The sequence below is a fragment of the Harpia harpyja genome, chromosome 8 (assembly GCF_026419915.1).
Source record: "Harpia harpyja isolate bHarHar1 chromosome 8, bHarHar1 primary haplotype, whole genome shotgun sequence".
Taxonomy (NCBI): Eukaryota; Metazoa; Chordata; class Aves; order Accipitriformes; family Accipitridae; genus Harpia; species Harpia harpyja.
The window spans coordinates 41,325,118-41,348,974 of record NC_068947.1 but is presented as its reverse complement, the minus strand read 5'-3'; the positions used below and the strand labels follow the sequence as shown (position 1 = coordinate 41,348,974).

General features: G+C 40.6%; 1 long non-coding RNA gene across 1 annotated transcript; it reads right to left on the bottom strand.

The window, feature by feature from the left end:
* Window positions 1–15,983: 15,983 nt before the first annotated feature.
* LOC128145069 (uncharacterized) lies at window positions 15,984–18,658 on the bottom strand. The gene is made up of 2 exons (XR_008236323.1): window positions 18,247–18,658; window positions 15,984–18,155 (listed from the first exon to the last, which is right to left on the bottom strand). It is a non-coding gene; the product is annotated as an uncharacterized LOC128145069 (long non-coding RNA).
* Between the last annotated feature and the right edge of the window lie 5,199 nt (window positions 18,659–23,857).

Below are 23,857 nucleotides of genomic sequence, written 5' to 3'. Positions count from 1 at the left end.
ATTAACACACAAAAATGCTGTATCATTTGCATTGTAGCTGGTTGATTGGAAGAAATGAGTTCCAGGAGAACGAGGAATAGATAACTACATTTGTCTCAGAAGCTCACTGGATAGCCTGGGCCAGGCAAGTTTTCTCTGAATCTTTTTCAAGTTGAACTAATCTGCCTTGAAACCTGCTAGCTTGAAACTGCTGCTACTATTAGTCCAGAAAGGGAACTCTGAGAGAAATGTGTTGAAATTGTCAGTTTTGGTTCTGAGCAAAGACTGAAAGGAGCTTATCTATGCCAATAAGTTCGCTAACAAAGGACTGGATCTGTCCTTTGTGTTTGACTCCAGTACAAGCAATATGTCTTTTTTTACAAGTCATGCAGCATTAGGACTCAATCAAGTTCAAGAGCTGATTTTACCATCCTCTAAAACTGGACGTCCTGAAGCATGTGTGTTTATACAGAAAACGGCTCACAGCACTGAAGAGTACAGACGTGAATTCATTATCTTTCTAGTACAAGATCATATGATGAGTAACAGCACTACCAATCATTATGTCCAATGAAAATAATGGATTATAAGTGTTTCTGTCTCATTATCTCATGACAGGATTGTTATTAACTCATGACTACACAACAGTTTTACGGAAAGACTCCTTGAGGACAGGCTGTATATATGCTTGATTAATTTTTCTTTTTTTTTTCCCATTGCTTAGATTGCATAGCAAGCATTTTAGATGGAAGGGACCACTCAGTGATTGCTAAACCGTGGGCTTTATACTTCTCCAAACTTGCATTAACACAAGTAAATATATACCACCAAATTTTTTTTGGAACCCAGAAAAGCTGGCTGTTAAGATAGCATAACAGTTCACAGCGAGAACATGGTTTTCCAGAAAAAGGTTGGAAAGTGTCATCAAGTTACAAGACGGTAATGAGATCTGAGGTGTTTTTTGGCATGTATGGACATCCTGCTAATCTGATATTCCAGTGCCAGACTGTGCCTCCAGAAATAATTAACAATAGCAGTTGCACAGGTATTTCATCACTAGAAACATTGGAAAGTGATGAATCTATGCAAAGATTGCATAGGTAGAATAGAAAGATCATTACAATAGACAGATACATTAATAGGCTAGCAATGTATTCTTAGTGTGTGAAGTTCAGTTATTCAGTTTCATCTCTTTACTGGGCTCAATGTCAGTGAAGAAAGTTTGAATAATTTCAAGGAAATCAGAGTTATGGTTTTTGTCAGTTGTTTTTATGTATTTTTTTTAATTTTACAGCTTTTATATTTTTTTTTAAAATTACAGCTTTTAGAAACTACAGAATCATATTTTACTGTAAAGTGCCTAGCTGCAATTTTTCCTGGCAATCATATTGCATTGTCTTTGTTTCTAAGTGGAACAAGCACAGCCCCTACTGGGTATTCACTTCATTGACCAACAGAAAAACAATTAAAATTCTTAGCCCACAAATATTCATTCGTGGACACTCATGCCACTTGAGCTCCAGCTGAAAGTTGAGAATGAACACAGACTACTTGAATTTTTACATACATATGCATAAATACCCATCTGAATTACCCAAATTCCCTTCCATGTTCTAGCCACTTTTTAGCAGTAGCCCACAGCCTTGTGGCCACACTTGGCCCACTTACACAGTAAATACTTTCTTCGAGCATGTTCAAAGGAGATCAAGTTGGTCAAAAGGCTTTGAAATTAACTTAAATTTGCAAAATGACTTAATGAAACACCCTTGTAAAAAGACCAGCCACCACCAGTGATTCTCTAGGCTACAACAGCTTCCGGACAGAGTTTCGTTTTGTCCTATAAAGCTCCAGCTTGTTTGAATTAACTGTACAACTGACTTTTTCTTCCTCTGCATAGTATTATCATAGCTGTGAGAAAGAAATAACCTTCCCAAAAGAGCCTCAAGTTTTAAAAACTGCATGGGAAGACTCAAGAATTTCTTCCTGCAAGATGATGTCAATCGTGGAAGTCATCCTTCTACACGTCATCTGATAAAACCCAAGTCTCAATCCTAACACCTTCTGTAAAGCCCAAGATCACCCATCAGAAGTAAGTATCAGTCAATAGTCAGCCTAAATCAGTAATGAGCGTGATGGTAATCAACTAACTCTTGAGACTAGGCTGCATGTATTTTTCTGTTTTAGAGGTTTGGACAAGCGTTGTGGTCAATTTTTGAACCGGTATCCAGTAGAAAATTCAGCAGACAGAGACATTTCACATTGAAAGGTTAATGCTGACATGTCTGGGAAGACAGCAGAGGAAAAGGGAGGCGTTACTCCTTGGTAATTCCAGAAATAGTTAAATAAGCTAGTTAAATACCAGGTATGGGACATAACATGCTACAGGAATACTCCCCTGAGCTCCTCCTTCAAAAAGGAGAGGGAGTCTTCCTCTAGTGGAAACACATCCTCCTGAACACGTCGGAAAGAAATATGGTTTGGGAGGGTAAAAACTGAGTCAAAAAAATAAGCTTGTGTCTCCTTCCAGGAGAGCAGATCGGCCATGGGAACAAGTGGGTTTAGCTGGCAAGAGCTCATCTCTGGCAGATGCAGCCTGGAGCCCGGGGCACATATGAGTGCAGAACTGCTGAGGAGGAAAAGCATCTGTGTGAGGCAGCTGGAAATGGGAAAGTGGAGGGTGACCTTTTAGATTTAGTTTCAATAGATTTGCAGCAATTTCCTTGCATTTCCTCAGAACTGACTTTTATAAACATTTGTGCCAGTGTTCTCCCTTCTGGATGCTGCAGATGAATCCTTTCATTCAGAGTTCACTTGAACCTGGTTTGTGTGGAAAGTGATTGCTAGATAGCAGGTGAGTGTCCAAGCATTTCACACAGAAGTGAACAGCGAGAGGGAGGGCAGGGAGGAGAAAAGATGAAATGTGGAATGTGCAGGTGGAGGGGAATGGGGGTCACAGGAAAGACTGTGATTCTGATCCTGTTTTCTGGGATTTGGAAACTCACACAGCCCCGAGATAGACACCTCGGGAAAGAAAGGAGCCTTTCCACAGCTGGGAAACACTCAAATGCTGCCCAGGAGCAAAGGAGAGGGTGACCAAGGGGGCTTGCTGAGGAAGGCCTTAAAAAAATAACATAAAATAGCTGTTTAAGTTAGAATAGTGGCTGTAGGGTGTTAAAAGCTGGAAAGTTATAGCTTAAGTGGTGAATGACCACACTAGCTGCTGTTTATCATTACTGAGAAGTAATGATAAAAAAAAAAAAAGAAGTCCTGCCTACCATGAGTATAGGTCTGATAACATCTCTAGCATCTGGGCTCAAGGCTGAGCAGAATGAACTAATTCCAGCTTTCTTGCAGTCCCTGACACAGATTCACATACCTACACACGTCTGCCTGTTTTTACTCTCCTCTGTCTTCACCCCAATAAAACCAGACGAACAACGTTTGCTATTGAGCTCCCAGCAGTACCAAGTTCAGGTGTTAACAGCATCAACCATGCAGGGGAACAAGCGACCGCGGTGTTTGTCTGCCTGGGATAGCACTACAGCTATTAGTGCTATCAGTTAAACACCTTTCACTTTGCAACAATAGGAGGGCAGTGAATTGCCAAAGATAAGCCCTTCCCAGGGTGTTAATTCAGTCGAAGTCCAAGACTCTGAAGACAGATGTTATTCTTCAACTCTCTGCTTTCATTCCAAAGTAAACGGAAGACAGATCCAGGTTAACTACACTTCTTTCTCCTTAGACCAATACTTGGCTTGCATGGCTTGCATGGCTTGCAAAGTAAAAATAAAACCAAAAAACCTCACACACACACACAAAACCCCAATGCCCCCCCCAACAGCCTTAATAATCTATTATTGTACTGTCATTTGGCAACTGGTCATTTGACAATGACCAAACAGAAGATACTAAATAGGAAAAATGACCAAATTGAAAGTCTTGGAAAAAATTTCTCTCTCAAAAAATGGCTGGATTTTTGACTAATCCCTTTTTCATCACAACCATTTCATAAATACCAGGCTTTCTCACATTCAAATTCCCCTTCATTTATTCTTTTTTAAGGTAGTGAAACAGCCCTGGCCTTTGGCTTTTAATTTCACACCAGCTCGAAGCAAGACTCAAAGTTTCCTTTGACTGCAGCCCGTCTGCAGCCTGCCACAGTTCAACAGCTCCTTGACAGCAGGGTTGTGACTGTGCCCTTTAAAACCTTCACAGTTTAAAGACCTTGCACACAGAGCACTCTTTTCCAGGAAATAGGTTTGCACACTCCCCCTCCAAAAGCCTTCTTTCCTCCTGCCTCCTGTGACTTGCATTAGTCTATGGTTTTTAATTTTTTTTTTGTTTTTTTTGTCTCAAGGCTAACATGGGGAAGCCTGAGCAATTTAGTAACCCAGCAGAGTGCTTACCGTTACATGAACAATGATAACAGCGTGTCACTGTGCTGCTTCCTACCTTAAGTAGGATTAATGGGGGGAAGCAAGTCTGCTGAAAAGAGGTCAGGGAGGAGACTCCAGCCTTTACCCAAAAAGGGCTCGGGCCATGCTCTGGGATTACACACCTGGCCGCGGCCACTGCTGGAAATATCTGCCTTCGTGGCGGCAGGAAGGGAGAAGAAATGGAAAGTGGCATCACCCTGCGTTAAAGCTTTACCTGCTGATGAAACCCGGGCAGGGTTGTGGGGTATTGCTTACTTGTAAGCCTGAAATGGCGTGGAAAAAAGCCTCACACAAGCTTGAACAGAGGAGACTTAGTAGGGTCAAATGGTGGTGTGTGTTTTTTAAACAAGGGGCAGCACATTTGTGATCTCCTGGGTTTGCGTTAGCACCAGCCAGGAGAGGAGAGGGAGAAGCCAGCCAGGGCTCTGGAGAGGCAGCTCAGCTTGCAGCTGGGGGGACCCACGAGGCCAGAGGAAGCAGAGATGGTCCACCCTTGGTTTGAACTCGCAGGATTTGTGCAGTCTTGTTTCCAAAGGAACCTAGCTCACCAGGGCTTTTAGGTATCATCATGGAAGAGAAAAGTGTGCTGGGGGCATCACTCCTGCTTTCTGTTCCTGGCTTCCCTGCTGTCCCCCACCCAAAGGGCTCCAAGGACCCATGCGCAAGTCAGGAAAGCCTCCCTGAAGGCATCGGAGGTGCTGAACTTGGGTCCCAGGAGGCTGGAGTTTGGTGGAAGAAGGGTCATACCCAGCACGCAAGTCTGTTCACATCAGGCTACTGCTCAAGTAGTAAAAATAATGAATAAATAATTTTTTAAGAAGGCCATTTTATAACTCTAGCAATTCCCTTCTTTGGAAATCTCTGACAACCCCCATTGCTTAGCTCCCAGAAAGCAACTCCAGCTCAAAAATCACTTCTTGAAAGAATGGTTAAGGCACAGAGCAAACTCCCTATTTCTTCTTACACCTCCCACACAGAGATGTCAGAAAGGTACTGCCAAAACATTTTCTACGATGACTGGCAACTTGCTTGCATGCCAAGAGAAAGGAACTTGTAAGAACATGCAAAAGTGTAATCTTGCCATTCCCTGCCTTTGAAAAGTTTTTAAAAAATGGTAACTACTTTTAATTGAGTTTGAAGAAGAGAGCTACTATATTGGGTCTATTTTTTATTTTAATCTTAAGCAACTCACCCATGTCTAGTCTTCTACCTACAACACGAGCGAGAGTCAGAATATACCACGCACAGGTAAAATTTAATTAGCTAACACTTGCTCATTATCCTAGACTGCCATTTGCATTCCCCATGCCCTGTTTAGGAAACGATGGTGTTTCTTCTGCAATTCAAGTGTTATTTACGTACAGTCCCATCATCACTTTGTCAAAAACTAATGTCTGAGGTGAAGAAAGAAGCCTGCACTGCACTAATTGCTCATTGATACCCTAGTCAGGCTTACCAGCCTTTTTAAAAAACAGTTATAAAAGACACCATAGACCAGTATCTCTATCCTGCAAAAGCCATTTTAAGTATTTCCTCCTGTTGATAAGCAGGTTGCTCACAGAGAGAAGAAAGAGCAGCTGATATCCAAGCCTTAAATTATTTCTTTGAAAAAAAACCCCAACAAACCATTTCATATTTGAGGGCACAACTGTATTTCCTTAAATCATGTGCAGAGATAGGAAAGGTCTGTAATTTAGGAGTGATGGCAAAGTCAATGAGTCTTATGTCAACATCCTTTGTCCAAATCTAATTTGATAGTGATGAAAAGGTGTCACTTAGTGATCTCTCTACTTGAAATGAATTTATGGTAAGACACTTGATGGGCAGGTGCTTAAAATAGAAAAGCATTTCTTATACCTGTGGCAGCTTCAGCTGCACTTTTTCTGTAGATAAATAGAATACCAATGACATAGTTCAGACAAATAAATCAGCCCATACTGTTTTGAAGGGACCAGTTGATCAAAGGAAAAAAACCAAAACCAAACTCAAAGAACTTCTTCCCCCCACCCTGCCTCTCTGCTGTCACAGTAGAAACTTCTGATACATAATTCCTCCAACAAACCACGTTCCCATCCCAGAAAAACAGCAAAGTCTCTTCACAGCACCTCACAGAAAGATGGTCTCAAGCAACAGCAGAGGAACATACAGAAAACTAACCTCAAATTATTCACATTCCAGACTCTGACTCATGGTGTTTTGTTTCTTCTGAAAAGTCACTTCACCCTTGACCTTCCATCCAGCCCTTACGCCTGTTCCTCAGCTCTGAGGATCTTTGCAGAAACAGACACAAGTCCACTGCAGGCAGGAAGAGGCATTTCCCTGAGCTGTGACTTATCAAGGGTATGACTTCAGCAATATTTGTTTAGACGCATCTGTATAATAAAGCTACAGGTGATGAAAGTGAAGCAATACCGTTCTTGATGCAGGCTTACCCTTGGCTTTGGAGAATTTAGGAAGATGCTTTGACACAGCTGAAGAGCTGTAGAGCATGAGATAAAGGCAGGAAAGAGGCAAGGGAGATGAATCATCACCTGGTCTTGGTTTGCAGTCCCTCCAGACTTGCTTAATTCCCCTGCAATGGTCACGTTGGAGCATATGAAAACAGAATTACCCCTGTGACTAGCATTTCTCATCCTGCTCTGTGCAAATACCACCTCTAGAGTTACAGAAAACAGTAGAACTAAGATCAGCTTGAAGTTGAAGTGTACTGAAGCTACTGATGCTGTACTGATAGCTTAAAAAATTCAAACAACAAGAAAAAAGCTCATTGTAAGCCATTGGACCCAAGAACGGTCTTCATGACCCTTTTTTCTAGTCAGGAATGTTCTTTTTTTAGCTGAGTAATAGTTAATATTGAAGGAAGAGCTCCAGGGTATTAACTAGTCCGTGCTACCTTTCAAATGTTGGGGAAGAAAAAATATGGAGCATCCTTCCACACACAGCCAGCTGTGCTCGTGTTATGTAGCTTATCTTTCTGGTCCTTTACACTGAAGACTGTTGGAGAGTAGCCACATGTGGAGGGCAGGCCTGACTGAAACCCACAGGAAATATCAGGTGTGCAAGTATATGAATAACAGGCAAAGTATTTGCTCTGACAGTGGCTGCTCTACATTTGTTTTGTCTTCCCTACAGGATTTATTTTTTAAATGGTTTATTTTCAGGTTTGGCTTATATGTCTAACTGCGACCGGAGAATTCCAGCTCACAAATTTACATGTGCTTAGTATTTTTATGCTTTTCCACATAAGGCATCCTGTGGAGACAGAGAAAAAAGGGGAAAAAAAATGATCCCAAGTATGTTGCCTCTCTGAAGAGCTGCTTTAAGGTTGTTATGTTTACTGTGCAGATCCATGCCCTGTTAACCATCATAGTAGCAGATTGCCATGACTACAGATTTCTCCCGTATTTTTTTCTGGATTGCCAATTAACTGAGGCCACATTGCAGAGGGAAGTATGCTGTTGCTACTTGGCCACTCATGGCCCTAAGTAAACATCAGGAGGAAATCGGTCCCACCCAAACTCCACTGCCAAGTGTGTTTGTACAGGTGTCACCAATTAGGGCAGAATTTGGCCTGAAGAAGAGGTCCAGCTGTACATGCTGGAGAAAACTGGCAGGTGGGTTTTGGTGATCTCACAGGGATGTTTGTAAGGCTGGCTGCAGATAGGGTCAGGGTCAGGGGGAATGAGCTATTTATTTCTTTTCTTTGTGAACTGAACATTCCTAGCGTGTGTACTGGGTCTAGCTGGGATGGAGTTAATTTTCTTCATAACAGCCCATATAGAGCTCTGGTTTGTGACAATACCTCTTTTTCAAGGTTGCATTTCACCCTTTGCCCCTGCCCCCTCCCCTTCCCCAGAAGCTGTGCATCACGGAGCTGTATCTTGTGTCTGTTCTACCTGGGTGAGGGCTTCTCTTCTCCGCAGCATTTCAGAGGAAATGGATGAGCCCATCAACTCATTTGTGGCAACTTTTTGTAAACAGTGAGGAATGTGTGGCCATATGGAGGGGTGCACTGAGCTAACAGACTGGTGTGAATCCTCTTCTGGGAAGCCAATGTCTCTGTCAAGAAAAAGCAAAACAAAGGCACTCAGCAAACAGGCACCCAGGACTCTCCAGGTGATAAAAGCTCAGAATAAGCAGCACTACCTCACATATGCTGTGTGTAAGCATAAGGACAGTTACTTCAGCATAGCTGGCATAGAGAACTTGAAGCATGATAACCCACTAAGCTGCAGTTTGCTGTCTGTATCTGCTTCGGTTGTAAAGAAGAATTTCAGCTATGGAGAGCTTTCCCTGAGGTTTTGATGAGAGACTGTAGCCCTCAACCATGGGCAGCCCTGCTCACTTCAAGGAGCACTACCTCATGTGCCATCAGTGATGCTTTAGATAGTATTTTAAGTCTTTTCCCTTTTCTAGTGCTTATCAAAGGACTAAAAGATGACCGTGACGATCTACAGGGGCACTTGATTAACAGGGGAGAGGAAGACAAAGGCTGCATAAATCAAGGAGAAAAAGTCTTTAAAGACAAGATGAGACTATAAAGTAACATGCTTACATGAAAGGAGATGCCAATAGTTAACATTTCACTGAAGGAGCTCTGGCTTTAAAAGCTTGGAGGGCAGTGTGGAGACTTTCTAATATTTCAAAACCAGCTACTACAATGTAACATAATAATATTAAAAAACACACTGAAAGAAGGGAATTTTAGGCAAAGACACTCTTACCAGCAACTATCCAACCTGTTTGAGTCAAAACTCGTGGTAAACCATCTAACTCCACCAAAATCTGCAACTTCCACGTTATCTCGTTTTTTTTATCAACTGTGCCATTTTCACATTGGCCTGCAAATTATTTCTGTGATCCCCAGACCGTGACCAGAAAGAGCTGCACAAATGCTTTTTAAAATAAATATTTGAGTAAACCACTTATCACATCAGTTTTTTCTGGTAAATGCTAAATTATCCTCATATTTATTATTTTGTTAATAATTGCACTACAATTAGCAAGTAATGGCATCTTCAGTTGCATAAATCCAATTTTCCAGCATTCTATTGCTGGCTGTACAATTCCTAACTTCCCCCTCTGATAAAGCCTTTCCCTTTATTCAGCAGACGAAAAGTAAATCTTACAAGTTTACACATAAAAACTACAGTCTATTTTACTTTTAAAATTACAAGAACTACTTCTTGGATTTTTTCCAACTGTCTGAATAGGATCTAAGACTCAGAGTTCAAAGGAAAAAAACCAAACAGATGCACCTAGGAGTTCAACCTAGTATTCTCTTACTTTTGTATCAGCATCCCAAAAAATTGTTCATTCCTCACAGCACACAATTGCAGCTTCTTAAGGTCATAAACTTGATTGTCTTATAAGGTACTTATATTTTCATGCACGGAGGACACAAGTGGACATACTTACTGACAATTCTACACTTACTGGTAGGAGTCACACCCATGTATTTTAAGATACTCGTGCCATATTTTGACATGAATACCAGGACCCAAATCTATCAGCTTCTAAAATCTGAAGCCTTCTCATCTTCATGCTGCGTGGCTGATTTCCTGTAGCTGTTCCTTTTTTAACATCAGCCTAATAAATCTTTATCCAGGCCAGGCAAACAACAGAAAAATATAATTTAAGGAACAACGACCAGCAAAGGAGAGGGAGTGCAATGGATCTTAACGACCCTTTTCTGTGTCTGATTCTGAGTGCTGTGAAGTTATAATGCAAACATTGAACTGTCCTGAATTGAATGAAGTCAAGATAATTCAAGGACAAAAACTTGTTTGCAGCCAATATAGATATTTGAAATCTTCTCAGCAGTTCTTTAAAAAACTCATTACAAGCTGAAATGGGTATTATTTCTTGTGGTGCTCCTACAATCCCTGAATTTCTTATTGTTTCGTTATATGTGTTCTGAATACAGAGACAGGATCTCCCACAGAAAAACTACAGAACCATGTAGGACACAAGATATCCATAAAAAATTATTTGGTTAGTTTATTCCCTAAAAAAATCACTCCTGCCTGAAATATTTAAATCTGCATATCAATCCAAACCAGGAACAGTACACAAAGGGCTTCGGTGAGTTCTGTAGCATTATGAGAAGACTGTTGCTACTTCTAATTCAAATCCAGTGTTAGTGCTTGACTTTTTAATTTGTTTGAAGATGATAGCTAAGCTAGAATATATGGTATGTGAACTTTTTTCTTTTTTTCATCCCTTATTATAGCTACAAATATCCCACTATGAAGTAAACTATCAAAGCTGCACTTTGAAATAAATTGCTGGGCTTTGTATTATGTATCTAAACAAAAAAACCCTCAACCCCCAAAACAACCAACCCAAAAAAGTATCTAGTAAGTAATTAAAAGCATAGTTTTGGATTACAAAATGATCTTGTCTTGCATTCTATAAATAGCAGGATTGCTTTAAAACAAAAAAGGTGACTAATTTTCTGTCTACCATGCATGTATTCAGAACTTGCCATTACTGGTGTACTCAGGGAGGGATTCTATGTTTCCTTTGGCCATATTGCTAAAGGGAAGACTATGGTTCAATTGAGAAAAATGACTGTGAGTTGGGAGTCCAGTGAAAGAGAATGGGGACCCTTCTGCCCTGCAGAAGACTGGCTTTTGCATATCAGCTTAAACTAAGCTCTTAACAGGGACAGGGTATTCTGCAGTAATCATTGCAAATTGCGTGACATTATTAATACAAATGTTCTGCAAAGATAATGGCTAGTCCTGCTTATCTGCCATAGTAATTAAAAAGCTCTAATAAAATAATATTGAGATAAATTTCAATGCTTTGTGTGATGGAACTCCTCACAGAAACTCACTTTTTTACAGCTTTCGCTTCAACTTGTTACTCCTTTTTGAAAGCTAATGCCATGTTAAATTTTAATAATATGGCTAGTGCACATTGCTATGCTGCATTAATTATACATTTACAACTCCACAGAAGACACCCACAAAAGGGGCAAATACAGGAAATATGACCCGCAACTGGAGCAAAATTAAAACAGTGCCTATCACAACAGCAGCATTTTCATTAGATATAACTATTCTTGTCCAGCATTTGTATGCATTAAATTATTGTCATGCTTTCTTAGCTCTCCTCCTTCCCTGGAGAGGTCCATGGATCTACCTGACACTCTTGTAGGACTTACCACTTCTACAGAATACTAAACAAAAATCTAAATAATTTCTTTCCCTTGGCATCCTAATTAGGACAGTATGAAGTTCTACGCTCTCAAAAGTCATAAAGTCTAAAGTCAGTGAAGAACCAGAATGAAGTTTGCTACATTCACGTGAGCAGTTACTTACCCTTTTTTTTTACATGGCTTTCTCATTCTGTGTCAGATTTAGTGCAAAACCCTGACATAACCAAATTTGTGCAAAGGTGTCAATAATTGGTCAGTAAGATTTTTGCTGGTAACAGGACTGTTTTGATACACATACTCCTTTGCCTAGAAGAATCCTGCTGCTAGTAAGCCTGGAAGCTTTAGTTTTGCTTGACTGGTTCATGAGCAGAGTTGTAGCAGGGAACAGAAAGAGGCATTAGCATACATAGGGAGGATGAAGAAAGTATAATCACGATGCCAGCAACAAACTGCTGATACGGCTGATCTTACATCTTCTTCCTAGGTGGGAGACTATAACAGAAAACAGCTGAGATTTTCACCTTGGAAATGCTAGTGAACTGGAAAAGATATTAGAAAAAGTTACAACACTAGAAAAATAATGCAGATTATACTTTGCTGATATGGAAATATACAATAACAGCAATTAAATTAATGTGTGTCTCTACTGAAGTAGCTGATTTTTTTTTCTCACTTGCAATATATTACCTAACCAAAGACATCATAGTTAGGGAGAGAAAGGACATTTTAAAGAAAATTATATTTGGCCAGGGACCATCTACAAGATAGGCTATTGCCCTAATTCCTGGTGTGAACCTATACACACGTGCAGTTTGCCATCTTCAGGTTTGATTTAGAAATTAATGCCAACACAAGTCTGTTCTCTATGAATCAGATCTGCTCTTTGGATTAGGTCGAAAATACGGAATATTGAATGAAGAACTCAAGTGTTACTATGGAACTTAGTTATGAACTTACAGTGAGCCCTACTCATAAAAGACACCAGAAAAATTCAGAATGTTGAGAACACAACTCTTAAATTTTGTGCATGTGTTTTTGAAGGCGTGGAGTAAGCTAGTTCCACAGTTCCAAAATTGGGGTATATTAAGGACCATGGCACTAGAAAAACTACTCAATTCATAAACAAGTTTTCAGTTTAAAATAATGTTGCAGTGGCATGCTGTAAGCAGTGATATGATTTTAGGTCAGGAAAGAGCAGCTGAAGTTTTCTTCCCAACAAGAATTTTTTCATCCTCAAATGTTTCTAAGCTGCAAAGGGATTTTAATTCATATGAACCTAAGACTTTGCACAGCTTTTCAGTTTGATGGGGAGCATTAAGAGGGATGAGCATTATGTGCATCCACAGCTCAGAATAGTCTGTATACAGGTACCCAGGCCAGTCACTAGCAATACTTAGAACAGAGAGTAAAGCCCCTCTCTACCAAACTTATTTAAAGACTGCTGATTTCCCTGGCTACACCTACTATTGTGCCTGTCTCTTTTTCAAGTGAAAATTGCATTATGGACTGATAATTCTTTACCAATAGCACTAATACTGGAGTATTCCAGGAAAAAAAGTTAGTGAGGTTTTAAAAACAACTCTTATCAGCAATTTATAATAATTAAAAAATTGAGAAGTTCCTGACCAGCCCTAGTTATAGTGACAATTTGCAAATAAAAGAACTATCCTCTGGGAAACAGAAGATGTGAAGATCAATCTGCATATGCAGATAGTGGATTATGGGGGTTTTTTGACTCATATGAACCTAGAATGGATCTCCTGGATCAAGAAATCCAGTTCCCAGGCATGCACGTGAAAGCACTGACAATCAATTAGGTTCAGCATGTAGATCTGAAGCCTATTCACAAAAGTGAACGGAAGGCTCTATGTTCATAGAATCATAGAATGATTTGGGTTGGAAGGGACCTTAAAGATCACCTGGTTCCAACCCCCCTGCCGTGGGCAGGGACACCTTCCACTAGACCAGGCTGCTCAAAGCCCCATCCAACCTGGCCTCGAACCCTTCCAGGGATGGGGCATCCACAACCTCTCTGGGCAACCTGTTCCAGTGCCTCACCACCCTCACAATGAAGAACTTCTTCCTCACATCTAATCTAAATCTCTAAATCTAAACCCTCTTTCAGTTTAAAGTCATTACCCCTTGTCCTATCACCACATGCCCTTGTAAAAGTCCCTCTCCAGCTTTCCTGTAGGCCCCCTTTAGGTACTGGAAGGCTGCTATAAGGTCTCCCTAGAGCCTTCTCTTCTCCAAGCTGAGCAACCCCAACTCTCTCAGCCTATCCTCATAGGGGAGGTACTCCAGCCCCTGATCATCTTTGTGGCCCTCCTCTGGACCCACTCGAGCAGGTCCACGTCTTTCTTATGCTGAGGACCCCAGAGCTGGACACAGTACTGCAGGTGGGGTCTCACCAGAGCAGAGCAGAGGGGCAGAATCACCTCCCTTGACCAACTAGCCGCACTTCTCTTGGTGCAGCTCAGGATGCGACTGGCTTTCTGGGCTGCGAGAGCATATTGCTGAATCATATTCCACCATCAAACCCTTCACAGGAAGATGGGCAAGAACTCAGAATTCAGATGAAACACAAAATTTCACTTTGATGCTGAGTAGCAGATATAACTCAGCTCTTAACTGACTTCGTTTTCATTGGCAGCATTTTTTCGGTGGTGCAGATAGGCCTACAGTGCATTATAAGATAAACACATTCTTGAATTTCTACCGTCATTGACCTCTCATAATTCTGATTACTGCCTGAACTGTACCTTTGCAAAATCTAATTGGTGTAAAGATTCAATAACGACTTACCATACCAAACTTTCTTGCATTCCTCCTCCCAACACTTAATCTCCATGCAATCTCACTGCAGTTCTTCCCCAAGGTAAACTAGTACTCTACGTACATAAAAACACAACCTACAGCTGAAGAAACTGCTGATTTTCTATGGTTTTTGTATTTCAGACTAGCCTTGCACTCTTCATGTATTTACCCAGAGGTGTATTTTACCTGCTGACTGTGTTCTTCCCTACATCCCCAGCATTAGAAGACTAATCACGTTAGATACAATGCATGCACTCTCTTCTACTTTGTCATTATTCTGCTGACAGATAACAGTGAACAATAGCTGAGAGATCCTCAAAGGCTTCCATTAAGTGCTGATCAAATGCTGGCCTCATTTTTCACATAGATGAGTGTATTTGTGGTAAATAAAAAATAGAAGTAACACAAATTGAATATGGATAAGCTGGAAATATTCCCTGATATGATCAAACCCAGCTGTATTTAAAAGGAAACGATGCAGGCCTTATCGGCTTTGATTTTGAGACAGAGGAGCAGTTTTCATCTACGTGTCTCAGAAAGTTCATTAACTGTACCACAGGGTTATGCACACAAGTCCCTGTGCTCAGACTTGAAAGGGCATGGATAACCAGCCTCTTGAAATATGTACGCTAATATGTATATAATGAAATATGTACACATCTGTTGCCATGCTGGCTGCGTCGTTGCTATCCTCTTTGAAAGCCATCACGGCACACACACCACAGGCACTGCCTGACTTCAGCACACTGGTCTGGGCTTGGTTTTATGTGTGGACTTCTCCCGCTCAAGCACTTTGGGAACTTTGGAGAATAAGATTTGAACAGACTGTCCCTCATCAGACAGTGACTTTAAGGGCAAGCAGTACCTTTAGGCACCAATGGAACAAGGTTTACTGATAGTCTGTTTAAAGGACTGGCAAATTGCTCACAGGGATTAAAAAGCAAAACCAAGAAGAAAATAAAAGTGGGTATAGCAGAAGAAACATGGATTATTTTCAGACTATTAAACTCCACAAAATGAAATGCATGGGTCCTGACTGCTCTGCATTTGGAACCCAGGATAAATGTATTTAAAAACTAAGGGGCAATGATGTGGAACAAAATTGCTGTCTTTTGGGCTCCCATTGTGTGAAACAGTCCCAGTGCTCCAATCGCCCCTGAAAGACTCAGAGCTTTCCTTCCCTCCAGAACATCTGGGACAGGCGCATTGGTTTAAGAAACATGTCATTATTGCCAATTTTAGTTGAAACACATTTTACTTCCAATCCCCAATAGTAAGAGGAAGGAAATGGGTTCACAGAAAACAGGTTTGTGATGGAAAATTAAAAGGAAGTAATTTTGGAGGGGCAGGAAAGAGGAAGACAATTCATGAAGAATACTCCAGGAATAGCTCCACACAAGATGCCTTCTTGAGATTAATGAATTTGTTGTACATGCTCGTAATTATTTCCATTCACATGGAACAGGTCCAGCTGCTTTCAGCATCCACAAATGAGAAGCAGAAGGAAGCAGAAGAAAAAACAACCATATTTTGTTATGTCCAACAGTTAAAATCACTGGATAGCAAATAAATTATGCTAAGCGCAATTAAACACAGAATTAACTGTAATCATTTGTAACATAACACAACAAGACAGCTGAGATAAATGAGGAAGGACTTGCATTACATCGTATTGAGAAACTGAATGATACGTTGCCAAGATACATGTTTACAGAAATATGAACCTGAGGTCAAATAACTGATTGGCTTTTAGCGGTACGTTTATTTATCTACGCCTTGTTTGTGGCTGTTTCTAATCCCTTCCCCTGGTTTTGTGTGCGCTGGAAAAACTCCTACTCGTGTAATAACTACTATTTGAGCCTTACTAGGGGCAGGAATGCTAGAGCAAATCCGGGCTCAGGGGGCTGATGTTTAGTTATTACTGAGTGGGTTAGACTTGCCCCGTGCCGGGTGAGAGATGGCACGGTGACAAATAGCAGCTGATGCTCTGCTTTAGATCACTCTCATCTTTAGAGCACTGCTAATGACAGCAAAACAAGAGAGAAATATTTCCCCAAAGTAAATTCAGTCAGGGCATGCCTGCAACAGTACCTTGCGGGCAGATGCAAGCTTGGTCTGCGCGTGCTCCAGAGCATTGTGCAAACAACTCTAATCCAAGAGCCGCATGTCCTGATTAAAGCAGTCTACGGGCTGGACTGATATATGCTTGGATCCTCAACAGGTCTTAAAAGCTTGGGCCTGTGATGAAAATAATACAGGCGCTCAGGTTTGGTCAGCTTGATGTGAAAGCACAGCAAACGCACGTAAGCCTGAAAGGTACCATTTAGACTTTCTCAATTACAGCTACATTAGCTTTCTAAGGTTCAGGTGCTTACACTTGTTAAAAAAACCTCCTTCATCTGTTGCTATAACAACTCTCTTGCCTTTCTGCTCAGCAACAGTGTTGGCCCAGACTTTAGTCTTGTTATTTCTTTTATTGCATTCTGTGCTGTCTTTCAAAGATATTTTAACTTGCCACGGTGGAAAAGCAAACTATCACCTTTCATTGGACAATCATAAGTCTCAGCCATGGAAGAGGACCAGAGCGTGCCCCAGCTCCCTTGGAAGAACTGGGCCCAGGTTTCCATTGTATGGTGGGGATGATCGTCAAAAAACTACAGAGCTGGGTTACTGCCGTAGTGTGCATCCAAATCTAGAAGCTACAGAGTACTCCTGGGAGCTACAATAAGTAGACATAGAGTCTGTGCGCCTAACGTGCCAAAAAAATGATATGGATAATCTCTAACATCAACGAGTTTAAAAGCTAGCTAGCGTGATACTTTTGCTTTGCCTTCTTAAGTTGCAGTCATTCCTGCTCGATGCAAGAAAAAAAGACACCAGCTTTCAGGACAAAGGTCTTGAACATGATCGTGCCACGGGTGATCCCTGAGGATGTAATAGAGCATCTCTGGGTTAGGAGGAGACAGGGAATCTGAGACCAATTACATCCACACCAGGCCCACAGCCATCAGCCTGGGGGATGTTCCTCTGAGGGTGAAACAACACGCAGAGGAACCACCTTCCATCTTTACTGCTTCATTAAGTCTCTGCCAAGGAGCTGTTGTTCCTGTAGCAAATGGAAACACTCTTCAGGCCCCAGCTTTCAGCAGCATTTTACTTTCTGTCTCAGAGACATAGAAGTGCATTCTCTATTTCAAAATACACCTATGTCACAGGCTTTCCATAATCTTTGAAGGATGGGCCAAATTTAAAAAATTGATTTCTAGCTCCTGAAATGAAAAGGCAGGCAGAAAATTTCCATAACAGATGAATGGATGGAACAGCAGATCTGAAGGAGATGAGACAAGCAGGGCCACAATGTAATCGTTTCCTTAAGGATGCAGATTTGGCCCTTGCCTATAGATTTCACTGGAAACCTGGTTCAAAATAAGGAAGCCTAAATCTATTTGGTTTCTCCCTGCTCTCTTTTCTCCTAAAGAGTAGCTGACAGGTGGAGACTAAGCCAAGAGAACACAGTCCCTGCATTAACCATTACTGGAGACAAATGCCAGGTGTAGATGTCAACTGCAATTTTTCATTCCCTGCTGACAGCAGAAGGTTCCACAGAGGAATGCCGCAATGTTAAGGTAGAAAATGCACTCATGGCTCCTCCGGTCCCTTTGTGACTTTTTAAAAAGCTTTTTGTTTTCAAAAAGCGATTTCTCTTCCATTACTCCATGTAGCTTTGTCACAGCTGATCTTCATTAAAACTGAAAACACTATAAAAGACACAATTTTATAGTAAAGGTAATTGTTCTGTAGTCTGATCCATTACAAGTGCCAGCATGCAAAATAATGTCATGCACTCACCCATGCTGTGTAGCATTAGACATTGACACAAACAGCAGTGTATTTCCCACTTTGTTTTGATTTAGGGATTACAGTGAAATCGTCTTCTGCTAGAGGCATTTTTCTACAAAGCAGACATGAGCAGGGTCACAGCTAGAACCAAGACTTCGGAGGAGATGCTGGAAATCTTTCAGGGTTTAGCATGAAGGTGAGACCAGTGTTTCACTTTGTTGACTTCTTCAAGAGCATGCTTTGCTGGAATGATCTTTTTCATTTTTATTTATGTTTTTGTGAGTCAATATGATTCCACTTTTGTGGAGTGAAGGGGACCCTGAAGTCACAGGCAGTCAAATGGGGTGTTGCATTAATGGTCTCTACAACTGTGTAAATCTGAGAAGGTTGCTGTGATGCTCCAATTCTGTATGTTGACCAATCTCCTAATGAAGGGAAGACAGAGCAATTTAAGACCACCAAAGTTCTCTCAACAGTTGTCTTTTAGCATTATAACTCCTTCTGCATGAAAGCCTCAGTTATGGTTTCCCTCAGCTGTAAGTCTGTCTGCCTGAAACCCACTGACTGTCATTCTAAAATGGCTGATTAACAGAGTATCTGTTCTAAATCAACAACCAGTAATGGAAGGCATGTGCTCATTTAATGGGTATTGTTTGCCTGGGATATGTCTGTCCATTTAGTAGTTGATAATAAAATGCAATGTTCAATGGCCTGAGACATTTCACAGTGAAATGTACTTGCTCAGAGGCTGTGAGAGTGGGGGAGCCAGGGGAAGGTGTTATGCCCTTAATGAGTTTAATAGAGGCAGTCATGTTTAGGAGATGGCACCTGATCTGTCAAAAGTTATATTAGTCTTTCCAAAGGGGGTAGGTGTTAAGTAATCTTTTCCTGGAAAAAAGGGCTAGATTCTTTCTTTATTGGATTAGTGCATACTTAATGGGGAAGGAAAGGAGAGGCAGATTTGAATGTAAGTGGAAACCCTAGGGACTCCAGGGAACTAGATAAAATGTCTAATGCAATTGGCTTGGAAGGTCCTGCACCTACTGGTTCTCATGAGCACACAGGAAAATAGTGCCTTCCCTAGCATTTGAGCCAAAAAGCAGTATGAACAGCTTGGCTAATATAGAAGGGGACTTTTTTGTTTGGTTTTAGCATGAACAGATTAGCAGAACAGCTTCCTATTTACACCATACGCATCTTTTGCCAATATTTTGAATGATGCTCTCTATTCTGGACATTGTAAACAAACTCCTATTTGCATTCATCTGAGCTTGACCTGAGTTAAGGGTGACTCCTGGGTACTTTAATAGCAAGGCACTCCTCGTAGCATTATGATGATCCTTTAAATGGGAATACCTGAACACTAGCAAGCAGTTTCTTGAGGGCCTCCAAGGGGTAGCAAGCTGTGACTCCCCTGAACTTGTGCATGTTGCTCTTTGCACAGATTTTACCATATTTTTGTTGAGGGTAGAGAGAAGGACAAATAATGAGTATTCCAGTAGAGCTCTACCAAAGGTTATTATTAACAGATCATGTGCAATGACTATGAAGAAGGAATGTCAGGGAAATGATGTTGATCCTTCATCCAGCTTTGCTTTTAGTAAATTCACTGCGTCTGCAACCAAACACGTTAACTCTTTCAGCTCTACTATTGAAGCTCAGGCAAGGAATACTATAGCTGTGGATGCTATAGGCAACATTAATATAAAAATAATGTAATTTTGGCAGAAAATTTGTCACAGATGTGTACCAAGTAGAAATGACATAAATGTTGTTAGTAAACAGCATTATCTCAGCTTCTGAGAAGCAATTACACCCACATACATATCTGCTTTTAAATACCATAGTCATTTAGAATGATCTGCTTATAAGCCTTGAGTTGAAGAAGTAAGTGTACATGAGAAGGAGGAAGGAAAAGAGACAGTTGTTCTCATGAGAGATAAGCTTGATTACGACTTCATGGGAGTGAAAAAGGACTAAGATCTTCAATACCATTGTCTTCATTTTGTAAAAATAAATATTTATAAAACTAATTAAGCAATAAGGTAAGGCCAGGATTTTATGATGGCATCTTGCCCTTGACTAATACAATTTCAATTTACCTCAAATTGTAGCTGCCTATGTGAAAAGATTAATTTAGCTGTAGCATTGATGTAGTAGATTGAGCTGACCAAATTCAAGTCACACTCAAAATACATAGTTCCCTATGTATATTTGGTGAGCAAGGACAGCTTAGTAACCAGTCTGAATAGAAATAGTTGCGTCTTGCCTGCAGACAGCTCATAGTCTCCAAAGCATTGCAGATCTGAAATTTTCTGCTTTGTTCATCAGAATTCAGAATGGCTACAAGTATCCACCCAAGAGTTACAGATACTGTCTATAAATGACAGGTCAATTAAGGCGGCAGCATGAATTCCTAGAAATGCTGGAGAGCAAGGGGTGGACAGGATACATTACAAAGAAATTGTGAAAGTGACTTAATTTTTGAAACAGAAAATCAGAATGGAGGACAAAGAGGTGGGAAAGTGCAGAAAAATGAAGACCGAGCTATACTGCCCTCATTAAATACTTATCTCCTACTGGAGCTGAAAACCTGTCAAATTCAGGGAAAAAAAAAAATTCAAAACCAGGAGAAAATGTGTAAGTTGGAAGCAGCATCTAAAAGTTATGCATCATCTGGTTTTGTGCAGGGAGAGAGGATTTATTAAGTTACAGTGATGAGACCACAAGAAAAGAGAAAGCACAGGGCTGTGAAGAATCTACTGAACAGCTTGAAAGAAACAGCACAGATGGATCTAGAGATCACTTGCATCCAGGTGACAGCTTCAGAAAAACATGGTATACTGGCTGTAAAAATTGGCCATTGCCCTCCCATCACAGAGGTATGCACTATTACTATCACTTTTTTCATCACTAGTACCAAAGGAGGTAAAGCAATTTGCTTACTGGGTTCAGAGTGGGCCAAAGAAAAAGATTATCCAGACGCATGCAATTTGAATGGAGTGAAGTATTTCTGGCAAATAAAACCTCCCAAAATATGCAGGTTTGAACAGACCAAAATGTTACATGAATTTAACTAAATTCCAAAGAATATTTTCCAAACAGGATAAGTGGGGGGAGAAAAATTAAAGAAAAACCCCAATTTTAAAATCATTGTTTTGAATGAAGTGCTATGGTTGGTAATTTTGTGTTTAGAAATAAGATTTTTCAATTTTGTTACAGAGGTCAAATAATATTTTTGGAAAATAGGATAAACAACGTAAACTAAACCTTAGAACTTTAATACAGAGTGAAATACTGTTTCTAGTCAAACAATATGTTTGGACTTGTTTTAATAATTCAGCCTCACCTTTTTTTGCACTTCCAAACCAAATTTAGTTGTGAAATACTGTGATTTAAGAAAACCGAAACAAAACGAACTGGAATGAGCTTCAGAGTCAGCCCTCGTGTAGCTCCAAGTCTGAATGAGGAAAGGCAGACTACAGAGTGTCAATAGCCCCCGGGAAAACTCTGCAAGCAGAATTAAGGAAACTGCTTATGTACCTCTCCAAAACTGAGGTACAGGGACAATCCTTGGCGTATAGCAGTGCTCTCGGCATCTTCATCAGCCTGAGGAGGGAACCAGTGCCTTCAGAGCTGGTGAAGTTCTGCCGCTGCCTTGACCAGCAAGCGAGTAACTTACCTCATACACACTCTGAGGACACCTGCTGTGCATGTCCAACACATAAGTAGGGTTAAGTAAAATAAAAAGCTGTTTCAACTTGTTTGTCCTGTAGCATCCAGAGTGGTCCAAAGCCACAGATCAAGTAGATCTGGTAAGAACCCACAGGCAGGGGCTGGGCCACCTCAGAACTACAGGTTTGTCATTTTTCACTTTTCAGTCTATAAAATTGAAACAAAAACACTTGAGTTTTATCAAAGTAACACGTGGTCTTGATTTCAAGGCACTGAAAGGCACTACGGTAACCATATAAGGCACTATAGTAACCACAGGCCCTATAAGAGCCATATAAATACCAAGACATGAGTAAATATAAAGGTACCGATTTGGCCAGTGTTGTGGTTTAACCCCAGCCAGCAATTAAGCACCATGCAGCCACTCACTCGCTTCTCCCCCATCTCACTGGGATGGGGGAGAGAATTGGGGAAAAAAAAATAAAACTTGCAGGTTGAGATAAAGACAGTTTAATAAGACAGAAAGGAAAAAGATTATAATGATAATAAAATGACAATAATAATAATAATAATAATAATAGAATTGGAATATACAAAGTAAACGATGCACAATGCAATTGCTCACCACTCACAGACTAATGCCCAGTTACTCCCTGAGCAGCGATCCCGCTGCCAGGCCAACTCCCCCCAGTTTATATACTGGGCATGACGTCACATGGTATGGAATACCCCGCTGGCCACTTTAGGTCAGGTGTCCTGGCTGTGTCCCCTCCAAACTGCTTGTGCCCCTCCAGCCTTCTTGTTGGCTGGGCATCAGAAGCTGAAAAATCCTTGACTTCAGACTAAACATTACTGAGCAGCACCTGAAAACATCAGTGTTATCAACATTCTTCTCATACTAAATCTAAACCAAAACACTATACCAGCTACTAGAAAGAAAATTAACTGTATCCCAGCTGAAACCAGGACACCAGAGTATGGCTTTTCTGCTACATGAAAGAAAAGGAATTCTTTTAACATGGGCATAACTAATACACTGTTGAATTATTAACCCATATGAGTGTGCCAAAGTGATTAGTTCATTATTAAGGTTTCCATCCTTGCAAAATTGTATAAAATATTTCAATAAAATAATTTTGTACTTTCAGTCTAACTTATTAAATAATAGCTTATAACACTAGTTATGTAGTAATGGAAGAATAATCGGGTATGGTCACAGAAAATCCGGAATAAAGAAACAAGAAATGCTCCATGTGTGGCATTCTTATCACAAGCTCAGTTTCCTGAGGAACAGACGGTAAGGGTCTGACTGAAAATGTTCACAAATCTAGTGTGGAAATATCTCTACCAGCCTCAGTTATACCATCTATATGCAGTAATACTGTTCAATTAAAGTATCACAGTCTCTTATTTAGGAATATAAACTTTGACTGAATAATCCTATTTCTGGCAAAAGGCAGACCAAGAATAGTATGCTTTTGCAATAAACAAAAATAATAACAAAATCAAAACATCCAAAGCAATGCAACACCTTTGAGATGGTTTAATTAAACTGGATCCAACCGGTATTAATTTGTTCCCTGTCATCAGCTCAGGTAGGAGCTCTAAAGACAGACAATATGTTAGACCTAATTGTGCCTTATTTAATGTGGAAATGGCAATAGACTCTCCAGGGGTCACCAGAGTAGTAAAACGACCTTTTAATTACTTCAGTAGTCTCATTTCACCATTGCTTGGGGAAATACCCTACCACTGTTCCTTGGCTGTTGTCTCAGTATAACACCTGTCCCGCGCGGCACTGACAGAACCACACCGAAATATCTACCCTCAGAGTCTTATGCATCCCTGTGAAACACCCCGTGTTGGCTGCTGTCAAAGAGAAGATATTACTTTAAGGTGAACACACCTTCTTGAATAATAGTACAGGCCAAGAAGATTCCTAGGG